Source organism: Taudactylus pleione, unplaced genomic scaffold, assembly GCF_031769625.1.
Source record: "Taudactylus pleione unplaced genomic scaffold, aTauple2 ptg000179l, whole genome shotgun sequence".
Classification (NCBI taxonomy): domain Eukaryota; kingdom Metazoa; phylum Chordata; class Amphibia; order Anura; family Myobatrachidae; genus Taudactylus; species Taudactylus pleione.
Window position 1 is genome coordinate 17,205,544 of NW_028284581.1, and position 27,388 is coordinate 17,232,931.

Sequence of the window (27,388 nt, forward strand, 5' to 3'; positions counted from 1 at the left end):
GAGAGAGAGAGGGCCCACACTGAGTCTTCACGAGCCCCTTCCTCTTTTAAAATGCCCCTGCCCAAGACCATGTGGCCCTTAATAACTAAGGGCCTGGTAGTGAGTATCTGAACTGCTATGTAGAGAGTTGAAGTTATTTGGGAGTAGTAGACAAATAGTTGATAAATGTTGTGTATTGCTAGACAATGCAAAGGACATAGATATAGTAATGAATAATTAATAACCTGTGCAAGAAATCTTCAGTTTAGCAAGCTTACTTAAAAGTTATGTTCCGCATTGAGAGATAATTTGTGGAAGTAAACTTGTTATGCCACCATGGTTTTGGACTGCACGGCAAGGTGAGTACCTAGAAAACAAAATCATCAGCCATTTCCAATATCAACAAACAAAGCACTTGAAATAGTACATTCAGATGTGTGTTTTCCAATGGAAGTAACATCTGTGAATGGATACAGATACTTTGTGATATTTATAGATGACTTCACAAGGATGACTTGTACTTCATCAGAGGGAAATCTGAAGTGGCAAAAAAGATTGCAGATTACATGCTACAAGAGATTTGTAGAAAATCAAACAGGTTACAGACACAAGACACTGAGATCTGATGATAACAGTGGAGAATATCTCAATAGAGAGTTGGAACAATTCTAAAGAAAATGTGGAATAGAGCATTAATTGACCAATGCCTATACCCCTGTGCAAATTAATGTCAGTGAACAAGCAAATCGTACACTAGTGGGGAGCTATGCTAAAAGACACAGGTCTAAACAAGCAATTATGGGCAGAAGCCATATCCACAGCAGGTTATCTCAACCTTTCTCCTATAGTTGCCCTAAAGGACACAACACCCATTGAAATGTGGTCAAAAAGAAAACTAAGTGTGTTTATTGTGCTACCTAGGTTTTGGTTGATTTTAATTATCTGTGTGGTTTTCTATTTTTTGCAACACCAAATCCTTGTACAATGTACCATGTTTTCTGATGTCTTTAAAGCGACCTTGAGTCCTAAGGGAGAAAAAAGCGCTATACAAATAAAATGATTATTATATGCACCTTCCTCCCCGTCTACCCCATCTGCGTCTCACCTGTTTGTCTGCCCTTCCCCTTTAGAATCTAAGCTCTTATGAGCAGGGCCCTCTACCCTCTTGTGTTTCTCCTTACTTTACTTTCATCTACTTCTTACTCCCCATTAGGGCACCTAACACTTGGTTGCTTAAGCTCTGCTGCTTATTTGGGTGTTGTGGTCGCTAATGTAGCAATGTATATTATCCATGTCTCTGTCCTGCATTCTATTGTATTGTACTGTAAGTCTTTAGTCACGTATTTGTTTATATATTTTGTAAGGCGCTGCAGAACACTTTTGGCGCCATATAAATAAATGATAATAATAATAATCTCAGAACTTTTGGAAGTATGGCCTATGTGCATATACCAAAATAAAAATCGACAAAAGCTGCATTCAAAGTCAGTAAAGTGTCTCATGCTTTGCTATTGCCATCAGAGATGTACTGGCCCACAGGGGTACAGGGGAAATCCCTGGTGGGCCCCACTGCCTGAGGGTCCAACCCCTTTCTTTAATGTCAGGTTCCAGACTGTGCACTTAAATTATACACGGTTACTCTATTAGAAGGTCAGTTGCATGATCTCTAATGGCTGGCCAAACCTCTGTGGAGGCTGACCACACCCTTTAAGCATGGGCCCCTACCAGTGCATTCTCCCAGTGGGCCCTTCATGCTCCAGTCCGACACTGATTGCCATGAGAGCAAAATGGAATTCAAATAACAGAAAGATTATAAAGACACGAGATGCTATCTTTAAAGGAACAAAACAAATTGAAGAATAGTTGGAACAAGTATGTGTAACTGGACGTGTGTCACAACTCACGGATGGATAGTGGTTGCTAGCCCATACTTCAAAAATTGAGGGAGACCCAATAGAGAGTCTGATGTGCTGGTGGTTTTCACCAGTTACCGCTGCGAGGAGGTTTGGGCTTAGCTGCACCCGACACGTAGGTCATGGCCCTCTGTCTGGGTTCCCAAGTACAGGTGTTGGCATACATTGGAATGCAACTGGTAATACACCATGGAGCGTACTGAAGCAGAATCAACAGAGCGGGTCAGAACCAAACGGACAGCTTGGTACCAAGTATGAGACGGAATCAGTTCACTAGAATAGATGAGCTCAGGAACAAGTGTCAGAATGTGCAAGGAATACTGGAGGTAGGAGAGCCTATACTCTGGCACTGAATAGTGCTCAGAGCTAACCTTATATAGGAGGGATTTGCAAACTTGGAAGGTCATTCAGACTCGCTCGCTAGATGCGTTGGCTTGCAGCCTGCGTATGCAAATCCAGCGCACGCCAGCAAGGTAGGCGATCGCACGGCAAAGCTTTAGCATGCCCACTATGTCTTGGCGTGCGATCACTTAGTGTATACAGATGCCCATCAGCCATTCTTAAGACGCCCACTTGCGCACATCATCTCCTGGAAGTGCATGAAAACATTGGTACATCGAGCACCATCGGATGCGTTCGCAGTGCTTTAGGTTGACTATACCCTGTCGCAAGCACTGTGATCACTTTTGAGTGAAATCCCACCAAGTGACGTGTACTATGATGCTGCCTTTTAATAATGCACGCCTCTGAAATGGCATTGAAACACTCATGCACGCCAGCGTTCGCACCTCCACTCCCCCATTTCCAGTGGACAACTCTTGTCACCACGAACAAATGGCTTCTCCTGTCACTCATTGTGTTGGGCTGTCTATGCGCAATGTGCGAATGCATTCTGATCTTTCGCAGTGGTTTGCGCACGTGCATTGCAATGCATACGCATGCGCAAATTGCAACTATCGGTCAGCTACAAGCGAGCAGGTCTGAATCAGCTCCTTGGTGCCTTAGTGATCTCACTCTTAGCGCGTCTGGCCCTTTAATTTAATTACAGCACAGTGCGCACCTCCCTATGAGAGCCATGGCCACAGCTAGAGAGCTGCAGCAGCCATCAGGGACTTCTGCCTGCTACCCCGATGCTGGCCAGCAAAAATCAGCGGCGTGCGCTGCCTAATTACCACCAGCTGGGGGATCACTGGCCCTACAGGGAGCCAGTGCCACTGTAAGAGGGATCGGTAACCCGGTGTGGTGTGACAACATGCCAGCAGCTGAAGATATATCTGAGTCAGAGACTATCAGCGTGGAGGTTCAACCACAGAATAGATCTTCTGCAAGATCAAATATCGGCAAACTAAGAGATATGATGAGGAATTTGCAAACCTTGCATTCAGTGAGTCTCAAGATATCCAGAAGGCAAAACTAAAGTCTGATTGGTGGGAATGGAAATCCAGAATAGGCAAAGAGTGTTTGCAAGATTTAAAACCAGAATTTTTACTAAAGTATCTTCCAAGAAGGCCAAGTTGAAGTGACATGATATGTTGATGTCTTTTCATGCATTTAACCCAATTTATTTACAGGTAGCTAAAGAAAAGTGTACCTACACCAATCATGGTAACCAAATAATGCCATACTTCACCTTACAAAAACCACAACACTGCCATACAGAGGCAGATCTACTGTAAAGTAATGAAGCTTTAGCTTCAGGGCCCCTAACCCCTGAGGGGCCTAGAAGCATTTTTTTTTTCTGAGTGAATTTTTCAACAAAATCAGTGGAGTTTATTAAGTGTGTGTTATTAAAATAAGGTTACTTTAGTGATAGAATCATAAGCCAATTGGTTGAAGTACTTCATATTGATCTTAAAATATGCTCTACAGTAGTGCATGTAAGGGGGGTTTGAGTACCCAGAAAACCCACCTTATCAGTACTGGCCGGCAGATGCTCTATCCGACCAGAGGATGGCCAGGCCAGAATAGAGAGCTGTTGTCAGTGTCACTGCTGAGTGTAGTACTGCCAGGTGCCACTAGATGCTCCCATCTCCATTTGTGCTGTCCCATCTGCCAAAAGTCAGCCCTACAGTGCTGACCACAAACTGAAAGCTGATCTGACTGAGGTATAGCATGCAGCTCAGAGGTGGGAGCATGCAGTGTGGGGGAGAGACCTGACACGAGGTTTCCAGGAGGATAAATAGCTTGGATCCTACATAGGAAGTAAGTTTTGGTTTTGTATGTGATCTATCTACAGTCTCTCTCTCTCTTTTTGGGGGGTTTCTACATCTATATTTATATCTATCTGTCTACAGTCTCTCACTCTCTAGGGGGTTCCTACATCTATCTATCTACAGACGTGCACTCTCTGGGGGTTAATAGTTAGACAAGGATAAAAGTTCGACACAGACAAAAGTCAGACACACTAAAGTTACACATGTAAAAAGTTTGACAGGTACAAAAGGTCGATAGGATCAAAAGTTCGACACAACAATGGTCAACACTTTTTTTTTTCTTTTAGCCCTAATCTGCACCCTAACCCTCCCCTTGGTGCCTAACACTAACCCTCCCTCCTGGTGTCTAACCCTAACCATCTGGGTAAGTGTCTAACCCTAACCGTGGGGGTGAGTGCCTAACCCTAACCGTCCAGTAAGTGCCTAACCCTAATCTTAACAAAAATTGTCGACACATTTTTTATTTAGCCCTAATATTCACCCTAACCCTAACTCTCTCTCCTGGTGCCTAACCGCCTGGGTAAGTGCCTAACCGTGGGGGTAAGTGCCTAAACCTAACCCTCCAGTAAGTGCCTAACACTAAATCTAATCCTAAAAAATGTTGTTTTTTTTTAACGTCGACCATTTTTGTGTCGATCATTTTCATGTTGAACTTTTGACCCTGTCGACCTTTTGTACCCGTCGACCTTTTTACATGTCTAACTTTAGTGTGTCTGACTTTTGTCTGTGTAAAACTTTTATCCTTGTCTAACTATTAACTGTCTAACATCTGGTGTCTATCTAGACATTGTCTAACTAATTACTGTCTATCTGTAGTCCGGAACCCACATAATCCATACCTCCTATATTGTGTATGCTCTTTTTCTCAATGGCAAGTCTTGTCATTTGTGGTGCAGTGTAAGCTATACTGCTCAGTAATAGTGACTAATTAGAAAAGTTTGGAGATGCCCATTTAGAATTATGTGTTTTTTGTCAGGTATCAGGCCTGAGTAAATAAAAAAAGGATTGCTTAAAATATACATCAGTTGTAATGTTATGTAGATATATAAAATCCCTTAAACAGGGGATTTACTGTGGTTATATGTCATAGAGAACACACAAAATGAAACTGACCACCAAAAAGTGTAACAATAAGCAGGCATTGTGTATTTTTCTCATTCTGTTGTGTTAATTTATTTTTCACATCTGTGCAGATGAATCAAATGAATAGAGTTCTGCTACAACTGACAGCAATATGGAAAATAGTTATAATGTGTCAAACTCCTAATTAATTTAAGCATCAATCAAATGAGCATTATTAGTGACTGGCCATCATTAGGGTTATTGATTTCTCATGTCAGCATTGTTTGCTTACAGAATTATTGTCGATCATTTATTATTTGTACACAAACAATGTTAATACAGATGATCAATACTCTTGATGGAACTAGAAGTGCGTGATAATCAGTTGTGTGAAATCTAGAGGTTAATGAGCATCTGCTATCAATATTATCATCAGAAATGCAATTTTTGAACTTTTAGCCTTTTGGTCTGGTTTTGAAGGGATGTAAATTAGTGACTGCATTGGCTTTAGTTCATATGCTGTAATCTTTTATTTAAGAGCTACTATTTTTTATGTTGATTGCTTTGAGTGGAACATTAATTATCTGTAAGTTCTCTTGATTCAGTTTTAGATCTCTTGCTATTAGTACTCAGTGGAAAGCTCAATGTTTTAAACGTAATATAAAAATGCATATAATATGTTTCATAATTTGCATAATCACATAGAACAGCATAGAGTACTGGTTATGAAATGACATCAGGATGTGCTAGACAAGATGATCTATTTTATGCTTACTAAAACCACTAATGTGAAAATGATAATTAGATGTTACAGCTCTACATAAAGGTATAATTTTTGGAAATATATAGCAATAAAAATAATGTTACACCTAAAGATGTCCACTTGCACACTGCAGGTGAGGTTTTCATACTATATGCACACTGAACTTTTTATAAGCGTGCATGTAGTGTGAAGGAGCACAACATGGACTAGCCTTACTGGATTACACGTTATCCAAAATAGTATCGTTAAAGATGTGCAGCAGTAGAGTTACCAAGATAACAGATTCAAGTTCTACTCAACACTTGATAAATTTCTTACACTAATAAGATGTTCTATAAAAAAAATTTCGGTGTGTTTGAAGTGGTACCTTCCAATTTTTAGGTGTATTACATTAGGGCAGTGGTTCCCAAACTGAGTGCCGTGGCACTTGCAGTCGTGTCAAGGGTTGCTGGTTCAGGACCAAATCAAAATATTTATGATATGCCGGTGGCTGCTAACCATAAAATAGGTGGACATACAAAAGCACATCGCTGTTGACCACTACATACCTGTACCTAAGGATGACAAGTTAATTAAATTTACTAAATTTAATCATTTTTGTAGAATTTCTCTAGAAGAAACTTTTGGCCTAAGAGTGGTAAAAATAAAAATTGCTACTCTAGGGCACCGTGATTAAAGAAAGTTTGGGAACAAGTGCATTACTGCATTATTCAGTGGTGAGCATAGAGATTTTGGCATTACTGTGCTTTGTGACAAAAATAACGCATATAATTTAATTTGGCCCATAATGATTAGCACATTGGGGGTGGACATGATTATGTAAATTAAGGTGTGTGGATTATTTAAATATGAATATCCAATCTAAGGATACATTAATGAACTGCATATAACAGTGATATACAGTAGCATGCTATAAAGTCCAAATTAAAAGTGAATGACCAACTGCTTATATAGCTCAACTGATCAGCAGATAAATGCCCAAATTAAAATTATGTACATCCTAAAGTTGTACACAACATCAATGAATTTAATTGCTCTCAGATCCTACTTACTAACATTTGTCTAGGACTGCAAGAAAGAACAGATACGGAGAAAACTTACTACAAAACCAAATTTGAGGTCCACAGGGAATTAATAGAAAATCATTAACTATACATGCAGGGTGACTTATTTTGTTGATGCATTTGGCAGAAGTCCATTGAAATCAATGGAGTTGAAAGAACTTCATAAGATTTTCAATATAAAAATACATGTGTTGTCTAAATATTTTGGAGTTCCCTCTGACGGATTGATTGCTTCTTTAATAAATGGAGTCCTGCTAATACTCAAGTTTTTTTAAAACATATTGTTGCCTCCCAGGGCCTGTTCTGACTCTGGGCCTGAATCAGAGCTGGACGCTATTTGTGCTCGCTCGTTCAGAAAAAGGGGCCAGCTATTGAAATTGAGAGCTCGCTCTTTGCTGTCTGTTGATGCCTTTATGTCTGAGCGAGCGAACGAAACATGCGCTCGCTATTTTGTAAAGACGCCCCCTGGCCGCTCGCATCCTACGTCATCTCTATTTATTAGATTAATCGAGTACATCGAAAGGCGTCTGAACTGCTCGCAGTGCTTGTGGTTGGATCTTCCTACCGCAATCATACGAACAGTTCAGGCTGAGAAACAACCAAGTGACGTGGTCGATGACGCTGCTTTGTTAATTATGCACACCCTTAAAACGCCCGTTTTGACCTTTTGGCACGCCTGCGTTCAGATCACCACTCCCCGTTTTCAAGCACCTTCCCCTGTTACCACCCACAAACGCCTCATCCTGTCACTCAAATTAGCAGGCACGCGCTATTTTGCGAACGCTCGATTTCCGACCACAATGACTGGTTGGCGCATGCGCATTACGACCCATACGCATGCGCAGATGTGCGAACATCGCTCGGAGCGAACGAGCGGCCGCTTACGAGCGGCTCTGGATCAGGCCCTCTGTCTATGAGATGATTGTAATACATTCAACTAAGCACTTTTTTCCTACTATTGGCTTACTAGACTGAAGTTCTGGCCACATGCAACATTGCTCAGGATGGAGATGCAATGGTTAGCTTGCTGCCTCACAGCAGTGAGGTAATTGGGTTTGATTCCCACCAAGGCCCTATCTGTGTGGCATATGTATGTTCTCCCTGTGTTTATATTTCCTCCAGGCACTCCAGATTAAGGATGGCTAATTGGAGGTCCTGTATCGATATACTGAATTGTTTTAGGATCAGTATATGAAAAATTATGCATTTTATAAAACAAGCACATTAAAGAATAATATGGATATTCTTTAAATCTATATTCAATACTGCACATATAGTACCCCATTGCAGTAAAAACCAGGTCCAATGGTGAGAGTTGCTGCTGCTCTGTTATTCTCTGAGAGGCTGAGAGAGTTCTAATGGGGCATACACACTAGTGTAGACAATAAAAGTGAACGATATGAATGATAATTATATAGTTCAATGATATATCATTCACGTTCCTGCAGGTCGTTAATGATGTTTGCTGTCGTGCAAACATGCAGGACAATCTGACAATATCGTCAGAAAGTGCTTGTTCAGGGATGTGGCAGGATGACGTCACTGAATGATATCATTAACGATATCGTTCAGTGTGTACACCCAATATCTTTCACCAATAGTTTTCACCAATATCGCTCAGCACATCATCTAGTATGTATGAGCATTTAATGTAGGGGTGAGCGAGTTCGGTTCTACTCGGTTCCGTTCGGTTTTAAAAACCGAATCTTATTGGCTATCCAAAACTTGTGATAGCTGATAGCCAATAAGATTCGGTTTTTAAATCCGAAGGGAACCGAGTAGAACCGAACCCGCTCACCCCTAATTTAATGTCTTCTGAATTGTCCTATCAGCCTCTCAGCAAATCTCAGGACAGCCTCAAACAGCTGCAAGGGACAGCTAACATGGGAAAAGCAGATGGGTGGATAAGAAAAATGTATCAAAGCAGGAGATTTAAACCATATCTGTATATCGCATGGGCTGTATCGACAAATATGTACCAAATCGGTCTGGAATATCGATAACACTAAAATATTTGGTATCAATGCCAACTCCAGTTTCTTCCCACAACTTATTACGTTTTCCCAAAGTAAGAAGGAAATGCCAACCTTCATGCAAAATGTTAGCAAAATTGGAGATGGTCAGATGGGACCCTTTTTGAACCTGACCTGGAATGACCCACCCCTATACTTCACTGTTGGCATGGTTTTGCAGAGGAAAGAGCAATGTTAGGTTTAGACCAAACATAGGGTCTGATTCAGCTTAGGACGTAATTGCAAAGCTACAAACAAGCAGCTTTCCGTCCTTGCAATTATGGTAATGCAGTGGGAGGCTATGTTCCACAACGCGGCATCAGATAATCTGTGGGCACATCGGCCGACTAAGTGACCCATGGGGTCATGCAAGCCGGCCGCCGCAGATGAGAGATAGAGGCTAAGAAATCTCAGTCAGCCGACGGAGATCCTGACCTCTTCCTTCCCCCCAAACGGCGGCGACACATACGGAAATGGAGGCCGTTGCTGCTCCCTCCTGCCCACAAATGGCAGCAGACTGTCAATCACTCACAGTCTGCTGCTGCTGTACGTGCGAACACGCAGGACCCGTATTGCACCTACGCAGTAAAGGTCAAGCGCTTGCAGACATCGAGAATCTGCGTTCAGCAGTGACCTAGCGTGCACTGCTGAATCAGGCCCATAGGGCAGAATTCAATTAGCCCCATTAACTGAAAGTGTGCTAATTGATCTCCGGCCCGTATTCAATTAGCCCTGCTTATCGGGGATCTCTTTTCATTGAACTTACCATAGATCCTGTGCATTAATGCCCGATAACCCACTTTAACGCATGTGTTTAATGTGCGTTAACAAGGCTGTCAGGCAAATATGGAAAGCCCGAAGCTACCTCCCGTTATTACCCGTGCTAGTTTACCATGGATAATTTAATTCCTCTTAAAGTGTTTTGAAATGATGCCAAAAAGCAAAATTTTTGTCTCATCTAACAACAAATCCTTATCCCACATTTTAGTTGTCACTTTGATGCTTTCTGGCAAACTCCAGATGTGTTTGGATGTTGTTGTGTTTTTAGCCACACTCCCATACAGGTAGGGTTACTACAGTCCAGTAATCACTAGAGATGTGCGCTGACCCCTGTGTTTTGGATCTGGATTGGTTTTGCTAAAACCTCACTTCCGTGTTTTGTTTTTCGGTTTTGGTTTTGGATCTCGATTTTTTTCTTAGAAAATCATAAAAACATCTAAAATCACATAAAATGGGCCTGTTTTTGTTCCTACAGTATTAATAAGCTCAACAACATTTATTTCCACTCATTTCCAATCCATTTTGACCACCTCACAGCTCACTATATTGTTTTCATCCAGTTTAGGCCCAAAATTTGCACTAAGCTAGCTGGCTGACTAAGCTAAACGGCAGCAGTGGGCCTGAGGGAGTTGGAGGCAGGACAGGGACAGGAAGGGTTGATTGGTAGTACATTTTATTTCATTTTTTAATTCCGAAGAAAATTCATGAGGGAGAAGGGGAGGGGAGGCGGCATTTACAAAAAAATATTTGACACATTTACATCAGTCCTTGCCCCAGAAGAATCCTTGAGGGCCATGCCTGCTGCTGCTGTGAGTGGATTTTCTCATCCCAGAAGGGGACCAGGAAGACTTCTAGTAGTGCTTTCCACATGAAAAAGCATTTCCCAACCTGTACAGGGACATTAAAAAAAACAGTTAGTGGCCACAAAGTGGCACTTAACCAGCACAGATACAGTCAGGTGCAAAAATATTGGGACATTGACAGAATTTTCATATTTTGGCCTCTATTCACCACCACAATGGCTTTGAAATGAAACAAACAAGATGTGCTTTAACTGCAGACTTTCAGATTTAATTTGAGTGTAATTACATCCAATTCAGGTGAACGGTGTGGGAATTACAACAGTTTCTATATGTGCCACCCACTTTTTAAGGGGCCAAAAGTAATGGGACTATCAACTCAAAAACTATTTCATGGCAGGTGTGGGCTATTCCCTTGTTATTTCATTATCAATTAAGCAGGTGAAAGGTCTGGAGTTGATTCTAGGTGTGACATTTCAATTCGGAATCAGTTGCTGTCGACTCTCAATATGAGATCCAAAGAGTTGTCACTATCAGTGAAGCAAGCCATCGTTAGGCTGAAAAATCAAAACAAACCCATCAGAGAGCAAAAATATTAGGTGTGGCCAAATCAACTGTTTGGAACATTCTTAAAAAGAAAGAACGCACTGGAGAGCTCAGCAACACCAAAAGACCTGGAAGACCATGGAAAACAACTGTGGTGGATGACAGAAGAATTATTTCCCTGGTGAAGAATAACCCCTTCACAACAGTTGACCAAATCAAGAACACTCTCCAGGAGGTAGTTGTATATGTGTCAAAGTCAACAATCAAGAGAAGACTTCACAAGAGTGAATATAGAGGGTTCACCACAAGATGTAAACCATTGGTGAGCCACAAAAACAGGAAGACCAGATTAGAGTTTGCCAAACAACATCTAAAAAAGCCATTACAGTTCTGGAACAACATCCTGTGGACAGATGAGACAAAGATCAACTTGTACCAGAGTGATGGGAAGAGAAGCGTATGGAGAAGGAATGGAACTGCTCATGATCCAAAACATACCACCTCATCAGTGAAGCATGGTGGTGGTAGTGTCATGGTGTGGGCATGTATGGCTGCCAATTGAACTGTTTCCCTTGTATTTATTGATGATGTGACTGCTGACAAAAGCAGCAGAATGAATTCTGAAGTGTTTCGGGCAATATTATATGCTCATATTCAGTCAAATGCTTCAGAACTCATTGGACGGCGCTTCATGGTTCAGATGGACAATGACCCGAAGCATACTGCAAAAGCAACCATGGAGTTTTTTAAGGCTAAAAAGTTGAATGTTATGCAATGGCCAAGTCAATCCCCTGACCTGAATCTGATTGAGCATGCATTTCACTTGATGAAGACAAAACTGAAGGGAAAATGCCCCAAGAACAAGCAGGAACTGAAGACATTTGCAGTAGAGGCCTGGCAGAGCATCACTAGGGATGAAACCCAGCGTCTGGTGATGTCTATGCGTTCCAGACTTCAGGCTATAATTGCCTGCAAAGGATTTGCAACAAAGTATTAAAAAGTGAAAGTTAGATTTAGGATTGTTTAGTTTGTCCCATTACTTTTGGCCCCTTAAAAAGTGGGAGGCACATATAGAAACCATTGTAATTCCTACACCGTTCACCTGATTTGGATGTAATTACCCTCAAATTGAATCTGAAAGTCTGCAGTTAAAGCACATCTTGTTTGTTTCATTTCAAAGCCATTGTGGTGGTGAATAGAGGCCAAAATATGAAAATTCTGTCAATGTCCCAATATTTATGCACTTGACTATGTGGACAAGCGTAAGATCTATGATTTAAGGCAGGGGTAGCCAACACTGGTCCTCGAGAGCTAACAACAATGCATGTTTTCCAGGTCTCACAGAATCCCAAGGGTAATAAATAATTAACTCCACTTCTGGATCTTTCCAAATATGTTGGTGAGTAATGAATACACCTGTGCACCAGCTAGGTGGTCTGGAAAACATGAACTGTTAGTAGCTCTCGAGGACCAAGGTTGGCTACCCCTGAATTAAGGCCTTAAGTTTGTGTCTTTCTTGAGAATCCTGCGCCTGCTTCTGCAACTATGAGTGGATTTTCATCCCAGAAGGGGACCAGGAAGAGTGCTTTCCAAAAAGAATTGACTTAAATAATCCTTTGCAAACCTTCCTTAAAGGCATTTCTTAACCTGTACAGGGACATTAAAAAAACATAGTTAGTGACCTTCAATTCAAGCTGCCATTGTACCCACTGTCCACTTAACCGGAGCAGATATTGTGGACAAGCGGAACAGAGTAGCAAATGCAACATTTAAGGTTTAAGTCTTATGTTGTGTCTTTCTTGAGGAGCGCCATGCCTGCTGCTAGGAGTGGATAATCATCCTAGAAGGGATGAAGACATTGTTTTTTCTTCCCAACGGACACAGATCTGAAGAGATGTAAATAACTACTAACAGGAAAAAGAGGCAATTTGGAGCCCCTTACACAAAAAAACTGCCTTTACTTTACTTGAGCTGCCCACCTTCCAGTGTGTATTCAGAAAGAGTTTTCAGCACAGCCGAGAACCTTGTCAGTGATCAGCCTGAGACTACTTCCCCAAAATGTGGAAAAGATGATGCGCATCAAAATTAACTACAAATTCTACGAGAATGACCTTTACCGTCAATTACGTGGAAAAATTACAGAGGCACCTGTAATGGTGGATTCTAGTGGGGACACATTAATATTGTGTGAAGAAAATGATGTATACATCACCCCAGATTATACCATCACCCAAGCCTATATCGTCATCCCGTCATGTGTTGTGTATAATTTACAGCTGCTCTCCCTGTTAGATTGGGGATTCATTGTCCACTTTAGTGGATGTGAGCTCCATTTTAGTCCATATCATCACCATACCCCCTACACATCTTCTGACGGCTACAGGAGGAGCAGCTGCACTCTGGAATACAGTTGCATGGAGTTGCCCCTCTGACTCACTGAAATTCAGGTAGAGCGGCCATGGGTATGGAGTAGGGACACTATAATCAGAGAACGCAGTTTTAGCTGCTTTAATCCATTTTTAAACCATATCCTCTATTTTCACCTTTGGAAATGTTTATGCAAATCTCAGCAGAGGCGTTTGTGATGCCATGGCTAACGCGCACACAACCACAGAAAAAAAACCACATTGATTAATTAATTATTTTGGGGGGGGCACTTGCGAGGAAGAGCACCCAAAAGAGGCACCAGCCTCTTGATAAACGACACAGACAGCATCCCTGTGCAGCTACGTTGCTGATAAATGTGGCTAACGCGCACACACACACACACACACAAAAAAAGTTTGATTGATTTCATTTTTGGGGGGCACTTGGGAAGGAGAGCACCTGAATGAGGCAGCAGCCTCTTGATAAATGACACAGGCATCACACCTGGCTAACGCACACACAAAAAGTTGTTTTTATTTTTGCACTGGTGGTGTGGCTAACACGAACACACAAAAATAGTTTTTAGTTTTTTTCACACTGGGGGTGAAGAAGAGCACCCCTGATGGACAGAGCACCCCCTGGACAACACAGCAGAGCAGCCAGCCCCTATGGACAACAGCCAGCCCCTATGGACTACCGCCAGCCAGCCCCTATATGGATTAATATGGACAACAGCCAGTCAGCCCTTATGGACAGCGCACCCTCAAAACAGCCAGCTAGCCCCTATGGACTATAGCCAGCCAGCCAACCCCTATATGGTATGGATTATGGACAACAGCCAGTCTCTATGGACAGGACAACCTCACAAGTCACAACAGCCAGCCCCTATATGGACAACAGCCAGCCCCTATGGACATTAAGCATGAGTGACAACACAACTGTAGCCAGCCCTTTTATTATTTTATTTATTAACAGTTTGTTATACAGCACAGCAAATTCAGTTGTGCTTTACAATTTGAATCAACATTAACATTTTACTGGGTTGTAAAAGACATACACACATACAAGACATATGTAAAAGAGATACATAAGGGTAAGAGGGCCCTGCTCGCAAGCTTACAATCTATAGGGAAATAGGTGTTGATATACAAGGATAGGTGCTACATATTGCAAATTGGTCCAGCCCGATTGCAGATGTTCTTGGTGGACTGTATAATCCAATCATGCTGGAAAGTTGGCCTAGGGTTAGGAGGATGTTAAATTGAAGAAAGAGAAAATGTGATAGGTGTTTATTATGCACAACATCAGGCCAGCCCAGCTCCCTCCCTCTTCACTCTCCACAGCTGGAATGAAAAATGGCGGTGATCGCAGGACCTTTATACAATCCAAAACCCGCGAGAATCCGACAGCAGGATGATGACGTTTTGCCTCGTTTTCAGATCCGAGTCAGGATGATGACGTTTTGCCTCGTTTTCAGAACCTGAGCCGACTCGGATCCCCTAAGTTCGGGTGGGTTCGGATCTCTGAGATCTGAACCCGCTCATCTCTAGTGATCACAAAGACTGTCTGGTATCTGGATCCCTGCTCTTTCCAGATGGGTAGTGTCCGGGAATTCTTGGCTACTACTCAGCTCTGTCTTGATGTGAGGCTGTATGTGGCACACCAATACCATGCCTGTATGATGCTCCACACTTACAGCATATCCCGCCACACCTCCTGCCAAACACAAATACAATGATCCATGGTGCCCCTAAGCCCACCTAGCATCTGTCCTGAAGTGGCCAACCTCCATTCATGTCCTCTGCTTGGGTCTGCGGCAAACAGTAAGTAAATGCACTGACTCACTGAGTGAGGCTGTGGACTAAAAATGGAGTGGAGTTGGGAGTGACCACACATCACTGGCAGTAGAATGAGTGACAGCCAGGAGGAGAGAGAAAGTATAAGGTTCAACTTTCAATCACAACTGTTTCGGAATGATGAGACAGTCAGTGTTATGAAGTCGCTAAGTGAGTTATGCCAGCTTGGCCTGCCCAGCCCATGTTGTGTATGTTTGATGGTACAGACAGCATGCAGGACTAGGTCCAGACCCAGTAAATTAATCAATGAATTTTATATATACAGTACATATATAGCCCACTTGCCTCCATACTGCATGTGAGCCACCGCCTGGGGGTCACTCCCAGTACAGGGATGGCTGTATGTGATTAAACATATATAAATGCTCCTGACTAAGTAATACGATAAAATGTGTTGAGCGCGGATAGGAAGTGTGACAGAGAGAGGGGCTTGGTGCAGGGAGGAAGCAAAAGTCTGCAAGGTGGTTTCTAGAACAGCAGCATGCCAGGAACCAGCCAGGCTTTATTAAATTCCTTTGGATGCTGATTCTACTAAATGGTCTATAGATGTTGATAGAGTTTTTTTTTGATAAATGAAAGGCACCTTTAGCTCTACACCTGTTCTGAAGAAAAGTCTTGGTTTGAGCTAGCAATGCTCATGCTGACGAGTTCAGAGAGGAATTCTGTAAGTGTCCCCCTCAAAAACATGATGATTGGGGCCCTTTGAAGGGGTATTGGTAGTACATTGTTACAATTCTTATACACCAATGATGATTTGTACAGATGGAGACTTATATGTAGGAGCATTCCTAGTGGTCCTTTAAGTTTAAAAGGCAAGAAGGTCTTTTAGAGAAGGCCTCTCTAAACATAGTGAATTGTAAGTGCAACATAAAACTAAATCTCATATGGACATAAGCATAAGTACTTCTTATACGCACATACATCCAACGCTAAATGAGCCCATTGTGGACAGTGTATTCAGTCATTTTGTCGACACAGAATTTCAACATGGACATAATCTTGACATTGTCATAATGTCATCATTGTAAATGTCAACAGGCTGTGTTTAGTGTTCAAATACACTAAAGCCGCAATGTTTAAATGCCGACTGTCAACATTCTGAATGTCAACATTTAGACCATATCAACATTCTGGTGTAGACATTCTGCCGGATGTGGTGGTGGACCAATTTTGCCATCCTGTAGGTTCCTTATTTGAACAGGCAGGGCAGCTAAAGGAGTAAGCAGCAGTGTATAGAAATGGGAAATCAGGGTCGGCATTTTAATTATTTCGACAAATAAGACATGAGTATACAGAGATACATTTTGATTTAACTAAAATAAAATATGCATAAATAACATAGAGACCCCATCCCCACCCCCATCCCTTGTTACTGGGGGTTCATTTGGGTTAATATTTGCACAAAATAAAACTTTTCTGATATAATCCATTTGTTTCTCTAACTAAGACTGAACTTGTTTTGCATCATGCACAAGGAAGAGTGGCAGGTTTTTAAAAATCAATGTCTTTCCCTTTAATACATTTGTTTATGGTTGATGCAGCTGTCATCCTTTCAAGCTTGTGACATTTATGTGACTTGTTACTGGAGTTCGCACATTATGCTATTATGTAAGCAGCACCTGTTTCATACAGACATCTGACTGACTGCAATTTGTGTTTATTCCAATATGCCACAGACATATACCTGAAATAATAGATATCCCAGGACTGTTTTATTGTTAGTAAGCCAGTGTAGAAAACAAACGAGATTTCCAGGTTTTAAACCCTTATATTTCCAAGATAACTTAATAATTTATTACAACGTCATATTAAAATCTTGAAATACTGAAACAAAATTGTTGAAACAGAATTTAATATAGACATCATCTGGTCATTGTATTTTATTACATTTCCTAATTGGAAATACACAATCATTTATTGTCTTTAGCAGAATTCAGATTTATTTACATATGTAAGTTGTCATTTTGCTATTAATATATGCAGTACCATAGCTGCGGTATTTTAATGAACAACATGTAAGTGTACAGTCTGAAATAATATGTCTGTAGTATTTTATAACACTGATACAAACATGCAGGGCAATCTTGAAGTAGACTCTAAAGATTCTAGAGATTGTATTATTTTTTACCTTGCAGGACGTAATGTTGATTTATCTAGAAGGGTTTGAGGTCTTTCTGAGCGTTTTGTGAGCTGCATTGCATTACAAACCCATATGGCACTGAAGTGCCATAGAAAATATGTTGGTATAATTGACACAGTAAACCTGTCAAAGACATGGAAGGTCATAGCAAATATCAGCAATGATATAAATGGCTAGTTGTGCTCGATTTTAAGTCATGTGTACTGGCATAGAATGTGTAACGCTAAATGGAGAGGGATAATAATGTAATATCCAAGTGTGAAATACACCAAAGGCAATACTGTATTGATATAGTAGACACTGGGTGATCATAGCACAGTATATTCTACTGCAATTCTCCTGTAGCAGGCGGGATCCGAATGCCTAAACGCTTGAATTGAAAAGCTATGCTTCTCCACTCTGCAGTCTGACACTAATATATGTATGTGTGTGTATGTATGTGTGTTAATATATATATATATATATATATATATATATATATAAAGAAACCATATATTTCTCTGAAATAACTTGAAAGTGACAAAAGTAATTGACATCTGTTATTCTTCATTCCATATTTAATAGCAATCAAACTTTGCATGTGATTTTTGATTCAACAGAATCTATAAAGTAATTTCAGGTGGTCTTACCCATCTCCCTTTGCGTGGGCATGCGCAGTGGAAGCCTGCACGTGCGCCCCAAAGGCTCCCATTGCAAGGGAGACGGGACAGACTTTGGAAAGGAGCACCAGCCACATAGGTAACTATGGGTACAAGGGAGGGTGGGGGGAGGAGTTGTGACAGAGTGGGTGAGGTGCGGGGTGCAGCAGAGAGGGGATGGGGGGTGGGGACTGAGGTGACCTAGCATATGCCAGGTCCGTTATACTAGTATTTGTAATAATAAAAAAATTAAAATGGCATGGACAAAAGTGATGGGACCCACAACCTAATATTTTGTTGCACAACCTTTAGAGGCAATCACTGCTATCAGTCAATTACTATAATTCTCAATGAGACTTCTGCACTTATGAACAGGTAGTTTGTCCCACTCTTCCTGAGCAAACTGCTCTAGCTGCCTCAGGTTTGATAAGTGCCTGCTCCAGACTGCATGATTCAGCTCTTTCCATAGATGTTCGATAGGATTCAAATCAAGGCTCATAGAAAACCACTTCAGAATAGTCCAATATTGTTTCTTATGCATTCCATGACCTGTGACTGAGGCAGAGCTTTCTGACACTGGCCAATATGTTTAGCTCCAGAATGCCTTGACAATCTTGAGATTCCATTGTGCCTTGCAGTTGCTGTTAAATGCAAAACACCGCTGGATGCATGGTCTGAAAGTAAGCCAAAACTCAATCATCTCAGAGCGTTTGGATGCAAAGCTTATGCACTTATTCCAAAAGAAAAAAGAAGCAATCTGGATCACAAGTCAGCGGAATTTATCTAGAGAGCAAGGGACAGAGACTATGGGACATTATAAACAAAAGCCTCATAAAGTCCATGGTTGTAGTATTCGGTAAGCAGCACCACCCAATGTGAAACTGGAACATGAATCACAGCACAAATGTGTTTTGTTGCAAATGCCAACAGCTGGAAGCATGTTTGAATTAGAGACTTTCAGTGTGAATACCCAAGTGCAGAACAGGAGTTCTTTAAGAAAAAATAAAGAAAAGCCCCCCACCCCAAGAGATATTATGAGGAGTTTGCAAATATCCATTTCTGTGAATCCCCAAAATATCCAGGAAGCAAAGTCAAGTAAAGACTAGGAAGAATGGAAGTCAGCAATAGGCAAAGAAATGGCATCATTACATGACAACAATATGTGGACTCTTGTTGACAGTCAAGAACAAGCGGGTATACTGTAAATAGACGAATTTAGATGGGACTGTAGCCCATTACAAAACTAATCTTGTAGCTATAGGATATACTCAGGATTGACAACACTCACCTGTGGCAGACACAGTACACTGTGTTTAGTCATTTTGATCCTGTACTAATGCAGATGGACTTTATAATTTCAGAGGCTGATCACTGTCTATACCACAAAAAAATAGAGCAGAGACTGCTTATTGTAGTAATGTATGTGGATGACATATTACTAGCAGGTCAGGAGAGGCACATAGCCAGTGTCAAGCATCTGCTAGTGCAGAGTTTCAGGTTGAAAAACTTGCACATCACCTGTTAGACTTAAGAATCTTGTAAAGCTTGGTCACAGAAACTGTTAAGAAGGTCTAATACCTGAAAGAGACTTTGGGCTTTTGTAAGCCTCTGCTTCCTGGAGGGTTGCAGGGGAAAATTTAAAAAGGAGGAGGAGGATATAAAGCACTATTTACTTGGAGAATCAGTGTTCTTGATACCTAATATCATCACACTGAGTTGAGGACTGTGATCTGGAGAACTATCAACTGTATCAAGAACATATTTATTCATTTATTTGACTTATCTTCCTAAAGAAGTACCAACATGAATTGATACCACTACTGTGATTGTTTATAAATAAAGCCTTTTATGTGAATTAGGTCTTCTAAAATGAGCATAGAGTGTGACAAAGGAGGTGCAATATACTTGTCCTACAGTACAGAGCACCATGGATTATCTAAGCACATAGCTATTAGACATAATTTCATCCGGGAGCTGGTGGAGAAGTCTGTCAGAGTAACCTTTGCTGCGAGTGAGGACTATATTGCTGATATAATCTTCTGAGTGTGTTCTTGAGAGGATGTGGACTGGAATATATTTGACATGTGTTGATATGTTTCATTGTTGATTTATCACATAACCCAGTGTTTTCTGGTTACAGGTGGACTTTGCCAATGTGTTTTGAGTAAAGGATGCACAGTACTCCCAGGTGTAAGACCATGATTACTTGCAATTACTGCTGTTGTGACCACCGCTGTGTCACCACTGTGTACCACTGTTACCACCATTCTATTACCGCTGTTGCTGTTACCAATAAACCCAGTGTCCTGGTTAAGAACATCTGTGTGGCCTAATATCCACTTTCACATTCGCTGTCAACCTATTGGGGTCACCCCAAGGTTCAACTAAAAGGTCATATCAATACTTTTTACGCACAGCAGCGGATTAGAGCTGCACCCGGTGGATGTCTCTGTAGTAATCCCGACGGCTGCGGCATTAGCATATAGATACAGTCGCACTTCACAAAAAGATGCAGTCGCACTTCACAAAAAGATGCAGTCATGACTGCATTACCATCCACCTCTTAATTAGGCCCTATGTGAGGCATTGCAGACAGACAAGGCATTACACCTGTTGTAATTACTTTTTTCGTAATTGCTACTGAAGGTTAGGAGGTGTCCGTTTTAGAAGGAGAAAGGCATGGGGTTGACATCTGTCAATCAGGTTAGTGGTGGGAGGGGATTTAAAAAGCTTGTGTTTTTTTGTGGGCAGGACGATCAATGCTAGACAAGCTAGTCAATCTAATAGGATGGTGAACTGTGTTACATTAGGGCTAGGGATCACAAGGAGAAATTTGAATATGTGTTTAAACATTGTTAGCCAACTTGACAATTAATTACAAGGTTATTCACCAGAATCACATTGTGAGCGTCATCTTGGTGTCAAAATCACTAATATCTGTGAATCATACATAGCGGCATATTTATTAAACAATTTTGCAGAGATAACTACGGGAGTTCCCCCATTTCAGATTGCAATGGCAGCCCCTATATATTTCTATGGGGCTGCTAAATTGTGAGATTCAACAATTCCAGAGCGTGGCCCCAGTAGCTAACGCCATCTTTAGATGGCAATAGCTATTGTAGCCTATAGGCTACAGATCGTACATTTTTTACCAGAAGAGGGATGCGTAGGTAATGGCTGCAGTAGCATGCTGGGGGTCCCACAGCAGAAAGTAAAGTGATGGCATCAATGATCACTTTACTTTACACATCATAGGGACCTATCAGAGTGTTTCCTAATTTATCCCATTACTACATAACTTGTTATTGCTGCGAATAGTGGCAATTAGAAATTATAATTATCATATTTAAAACCCATCAATTAATAAATATTCTCCATAGAGAGAATATAGGGCAGCAATAACATTGCTTGATACAAAAAAATCTGCTTAATCTTAAGGTCAGTAAAGGTGGTCTTTCACTGTTGCAATTATCAGCCCCATCATCTGATTATTGACTGATCGGTCTAATAACTGGCCACAACCAACCACCAATTTTTGCTTAGTCAGGCATGAAAAATCTTTCAGCATGCCCAACGGATGTGATAATTGGTGATCCTATCTAATAGTGAATATACTCACCATCAGACAGAGAGACCTACTGTCTGACAAAGTTAAATAATTGGTCTGTCTGTCTGATGGTGAGTTATATCTCCAAATGTACGACCAGCATAACAGTTATCTGTAAAAATACAATTGTATGATTCCTTACCAGAGTATCTAACATCTGTTGTCCTTTAGGTAATACCATATGGGTCAAATGTCTGTTATCTGAGGAAAATTTGCAAATGAACAGGCACAAATGGAAAAATAATTAGCAAATAGTATAATTGTGCTCATCCCAAAAACTTTATGGAATAAATATGAATTAAAATAAGTTCTAAACCAATGTCTCATTGCACTGAGAAAGACAACATAATAACTTGCAGCTGAAGTATCTGCAAGAATAAAATAACTTTAGTTTAATACTAAAATCTTGGTCACATGAGCAATAAAACTTTCAAGTTCGAATTTTGGTCTTTTAACAAGAGAATGAGTCAATGAATGCCAGGCAGCTCTTACACATATCATTGCTCTAGCATATTGGAATTACTCATGTTCAGACCACAGCGTGCTCCGGTCACATCATTCACATACCAATGGATCATAAAGCATGGAGTAAGTGATCCTAATTGTAATAGTGTAAATTTCAATAAAAATGCATTCCAACTTTATAATTTGTAATCTTCTACTTTAAATAAATAAAAATTTCAGTATTGTCTGTAATTTAGTGAAAAAAACAATCACTGCAATGTATTTCCTAGAAGAGCAATGGTTGTCTTGATCAACATTGCTGAAAATGAATTCTGCTCTCAAGATCATAGAGGAAAGAGAAAAACTGTTTATGAGACTCTTGTGCCAAGCTCAGGAAGGACAAAATGAAGAATTGTGTCTGTAATAAGGTCTGAATTAGCATTCCACAGTCCCTAATGATTGAAGCTAGTAAAATGATTAATTTTCTGCAGCATAAAAGGTAATTGTGAATAGACAAATTGATTACTATTTAACTGCTGCCATAGGAGTGGTTCACATGTTCACAGTGAATGATACTTTTTTTTCTGGATAACATGGGATTATGACAGTAAATTTTGCTTATTTTAGTTCTAAACCATAGATCACAATATATATTTTTTTGTGAATCTCATTATATAGAGAAGACTAAGAAACCAAATGTAACACAGAAATGTGCAAGTAGATAGAAAAATAATGATGGTATAACATACAATTTAAGAACAAAAATATGTAAGTGAGACAAGGAGAAATATTTGCAATTTATTTACCTCTGCAATAACAGATTGTTTCAACAATGGACTGCAATGGAAGCAGGGCAAGATCACCCGTTAGGTGATCTAAGCTCCCGCCTAGGGCTCGGGAGCCCCACGGGGCCCATCTGCCTTCCTTCAGGGCTAGTCATATTTTTATTAACATCCTGCTGAGGCCCTTGTTTGTACCGAGTGGGGCCTCAGATTTGGAATTCTGTGACATGGTGCTCGGGTCTGCATTATCGGGGCACCCAAAAGAGCCAGCCCCGCAATTATAGTGAATCCCTGTGGCTAGCTCGCCAAACAACTGGTTTCATTCCTCCTGTCTCTCCTTTGTAACACACTCCTTCTATTTCCATCTGCCATGTTTTGCGGGGCCTTGTCTTAGGTAAGGGTAAATGGTAATGGAGATACAATGTGTCTGAAGATTTGTAAGTAAAGAAATGCTGTGGCATATGTGAGAGAGATAAACAGGATGTGTAGATAAATGTACAGGTGTTTGTGAGAAGATTAGAGTTGAGCAGGCAAGTGAGTGAGTGATGAACATAATTGTGTTTCTGTCAGGGGCATAACTAGGTATTTGAAGGCCCCATAGCAAAAATGTGTAAGGCCCTCTATGTACCGCCTAATGGTGAAAAATGTATATAACACATGTCATTTTGACATGGAAGATGGGCCCCCTCAGCTCTGGGCCATGTAGCAGCTGCACTCCAAGCACCTATAGAAGTTACGCCCATGGTTTCTGTGTATGCATGTTTAGGACTGTCCTGTGGGATATGTGAGGTAAGAGAGATAAGTATATTTTGGTTTACTTGAGTAGTGGCAAGGGACTTCTAGTTTGCATTGGAAAGGAATTTTTGCAGCAACAATTTGGAGAAGACATGGGTCTCGAACCAATAGTTTGCCTAGGGCCCCAAGTGTCTTCAGTTAGCTCTGAATGGAAGAGATACCCAAGTCAAGCCAAGTAATATGTTTGTAATTTTCTGGCGACAATGGAACAAGGAGGATTCTCCTGCCCAATTACATTTTTAAAGCTTGCATCATTCTTGAGTCAGTTGCATAGAGAAGTAGTGGTAGCATCAAATGACCAAAAGTAGAAAACCATTAAATTCTATTTTATTGTCATTTTATTTGCAGAAACAAACATTCTGTCTTGTTCTTCATTTAGTTATGAACATAGCATTATTATAGAGCATTTCAAAGTTAAGTGCAAAGTTAATCTTAATGTAGTGGCCTTCTATTAATAGTAACTTACTGCTAACTGTCAGTATCTTTGCTACTTTAGATTCTTGAACGAGCCCACTTTCTTCTAGCAAGAATGGAATGATGGCCAAAGTATCCTTTTCTTTCTGGCTCAATTACTAATTGAAAAATTTAGTGCTTACCCAATATCCGCTTTCACACTGACAATAAAAGGTGAAGTAGAAGTCTTGTTGAGCAAGAAAAGCTGTCCTTTGGCATTTTTATTTTATCAACATATTATTTATACCTGTTTCTATAAAGATATACAGTATTTGAAGATGTTATTCAAAAACTACAATTTCCAAATTGTTTCCAGATAATGATATTATTGCAGATACTATTGTCACCTGGGGATATTATCTTGGTGCTTTTGTGTACCATTTGAATGGCAAAGATCAAGGCTTGTTTGTAGCATTGGGTGTAGTTAAAGTAGAGATGAGACAACTTTTGCCAATTTTATGTGGATTTTATTGTTTCGGTGCTTCTATAAATCAATTTGTACCTTTAAAATACACTTTGTAGAAGCAAATTCTGCAAGTATAATGTAAGAAATATAAATTATAAGTAATTTTTTACCATTAAATGTAGTTTCAATTATTTTGTTTCAGCCAGTAATGTGTTACTCGCACTTCTAGGACTGTAAGCTCATTTTGGCAAGGCCATCTTTACTCTCTGTTTTATGCAATCGTTTGTGGGGATCATGCCACAAATAAATGACAATGTTCAGAGTTGCGTAATATGTCAGCACTGTATAAATAAAAATAATAATAATATTGGCCTGATACTGTCCCAATATCACAAACCATAAACTGAACTGTTAGCTATTTCTTCATCTTTAGTTGTAGGCTTCCTTGATTTAATATTGATTTTCTTTAGATTTCTGTAAGACAACAAAATAAACCTCAAAAGGAGTGGAAAAATATCTAATACATTAGAAGTTATAATAGTTTTACTGTCTACACTGTACCTAAACCCACCCCTTGCACTCATTCCTGCTGTAGATCTCTGGACTTTCAGGATAATTTTAAGGGTTTTTTTTGTCAAATAATGTTGTTATTCCCTTTCGAGACATTGATAACATATGAATAAGATAGTCGTAATTTTCCCTAGAATAAATGTTTTGTTATATTGTATTGATAAATATTTACAAAACAAGATAACAACACAATACTTTTCTAAGTGAAAAATGTACTGAAACTAATGTTTTCTCTGTAATGTGTACCTAGTGTAATGCTTTTTTTTATGTTGTATTAAAGTGATTCAGTGGACTATGACCTAGATTACTTAAGGGCATATTTCTCACATCCTGAATTTTTTATGTGTTAATAACAGCTAAATTGCGAAAATATCAGCCCATCCCAGCAAAGGATTAGAAGCAAAATGATAGCTACTTCCATCCCCTTGCTTCCGGAAACAGAGGCGTAACTTGGGTTTTTGGTGCCCAGGGCAAAATGAAAAATAATAATAAAAAAAAATTAAAATTCTATAGAAACATGATAGAAATCTTATATAGATACATAAACTTGTTAAATGCTTTAAAACTGCTTACAGAATGAAATAAAAAAAATGATTTACAAATATGAAACATTTATTGTTGCCTGGGGTTTTTGTTTTAACTAATTAAGCAAGGCCTGGGGCAAGTCAGGTGGGTTTATGTTAGGTTAGTGTACCCCAGGATCCATATGAAATACACTGAAAAAGCAATTACCACACAAAATGTATTGAAAAAAACAGATCCAACTTACATTATATGTACTATAATATAATTCCCCAATTCAAAATGCTGCACAATGCCCAAAATTCACATGCCACACAATAGTGCCAATTCATGTTACACAACACAGTAGTGCCTCCTATTCACAATATGCCACACAGTAGTGCCCCCTATTTGCATTATGCCACACAGTAGTGTCCCTTATTCACATTATACCACACAGTAGTGCCCCTTATTCACATTATGCTGCACAGTAGTACCTGTTATACACGTTATGCCACACAGTAGTGCCCCTTATACACATTATGACACACAGTAGTAGTGCCCCTTATACACATTACGACACACAGTAGTAGTGCCCCCTATAGACATTATGCCACACAGTACTGCACCTTATACACATTATGCTACACTTTAGTAGTGCCCCTTATACACATGATTCCACACAGTAGTGCCTACTTTATAGCAGAATGCAACCATTGATGTCTACATCCAGGGGTAAATCAGGATGGAAAACCAGCCCGGGAAATTTTTGGAAGCAGCCCTAATGGGGGCTGTGTCATCTGTTGAGAGGGCTGGGGCCATTATTGGTCACACTATTGAAACTTTCACCATGCTCAGAATCTTTGAACGCTGCCAACTCTGAGCTCCGATTGCAGCAGCTGGCAGCCAGTGTGAATCATACTGGGGAGGTGTGTGTGAGGGGGAGAGCAGGGGCTGTGTTCTGGTGATCTTGGGTGTGAATAGACCTCTCCGCCATGTTCCATAAATGCTCGATTGGTTACATGTTGAGCAAACATGGTGGCTGCACTATTCGGGCCACACCATTCATCGGAACTCTTCAGAATGCTCATTGAACAAATTCCAGACAACTTGGGACTGATGACATGCATTATCCTGCTGGAATATTCCATCATTGTGGTGGTACCTGAAGTCGATGAAGGGCTGCAAATAGTCATCAAGCAATGTAACGTAGTGGTTACCAGTCAATGATGTGTTCAGGCGGATCAGCAGACCCAACCCATGCCACGTGAACATACCCCACACAATTATGGAACCACAACCAGATTGCATGATGCATTGTTGACAACTGTGGTCCATGGTCTCATGGGGTCTGCACCACACCCAAACCCTACCATCAGCCTGAAACAACTGGAACCATGACTCATAAGACCACGCCATATGTTGGCAGTTCTCCAGGGTTCAATACGAGATTTCACAAGCCCAGGTGAGGTGCTGTGTCCTGTGTCATAGGGTTAGCTACTCTGGTGGGTTTTCTGCTACCATGTCCCATAGAAGCTAAAGAACACTGCATTGACCTTCTGGATATGCATCTGGTACCTCCTGCATTGAATGTGGATGGGATGTGAGCCAGTGTTGCTCGTCTGTTACCATGGGTAATTCTTGCCAGATGACATTGTTCACTATAATTAAGCACACAGGGCCAGCCACTGTGC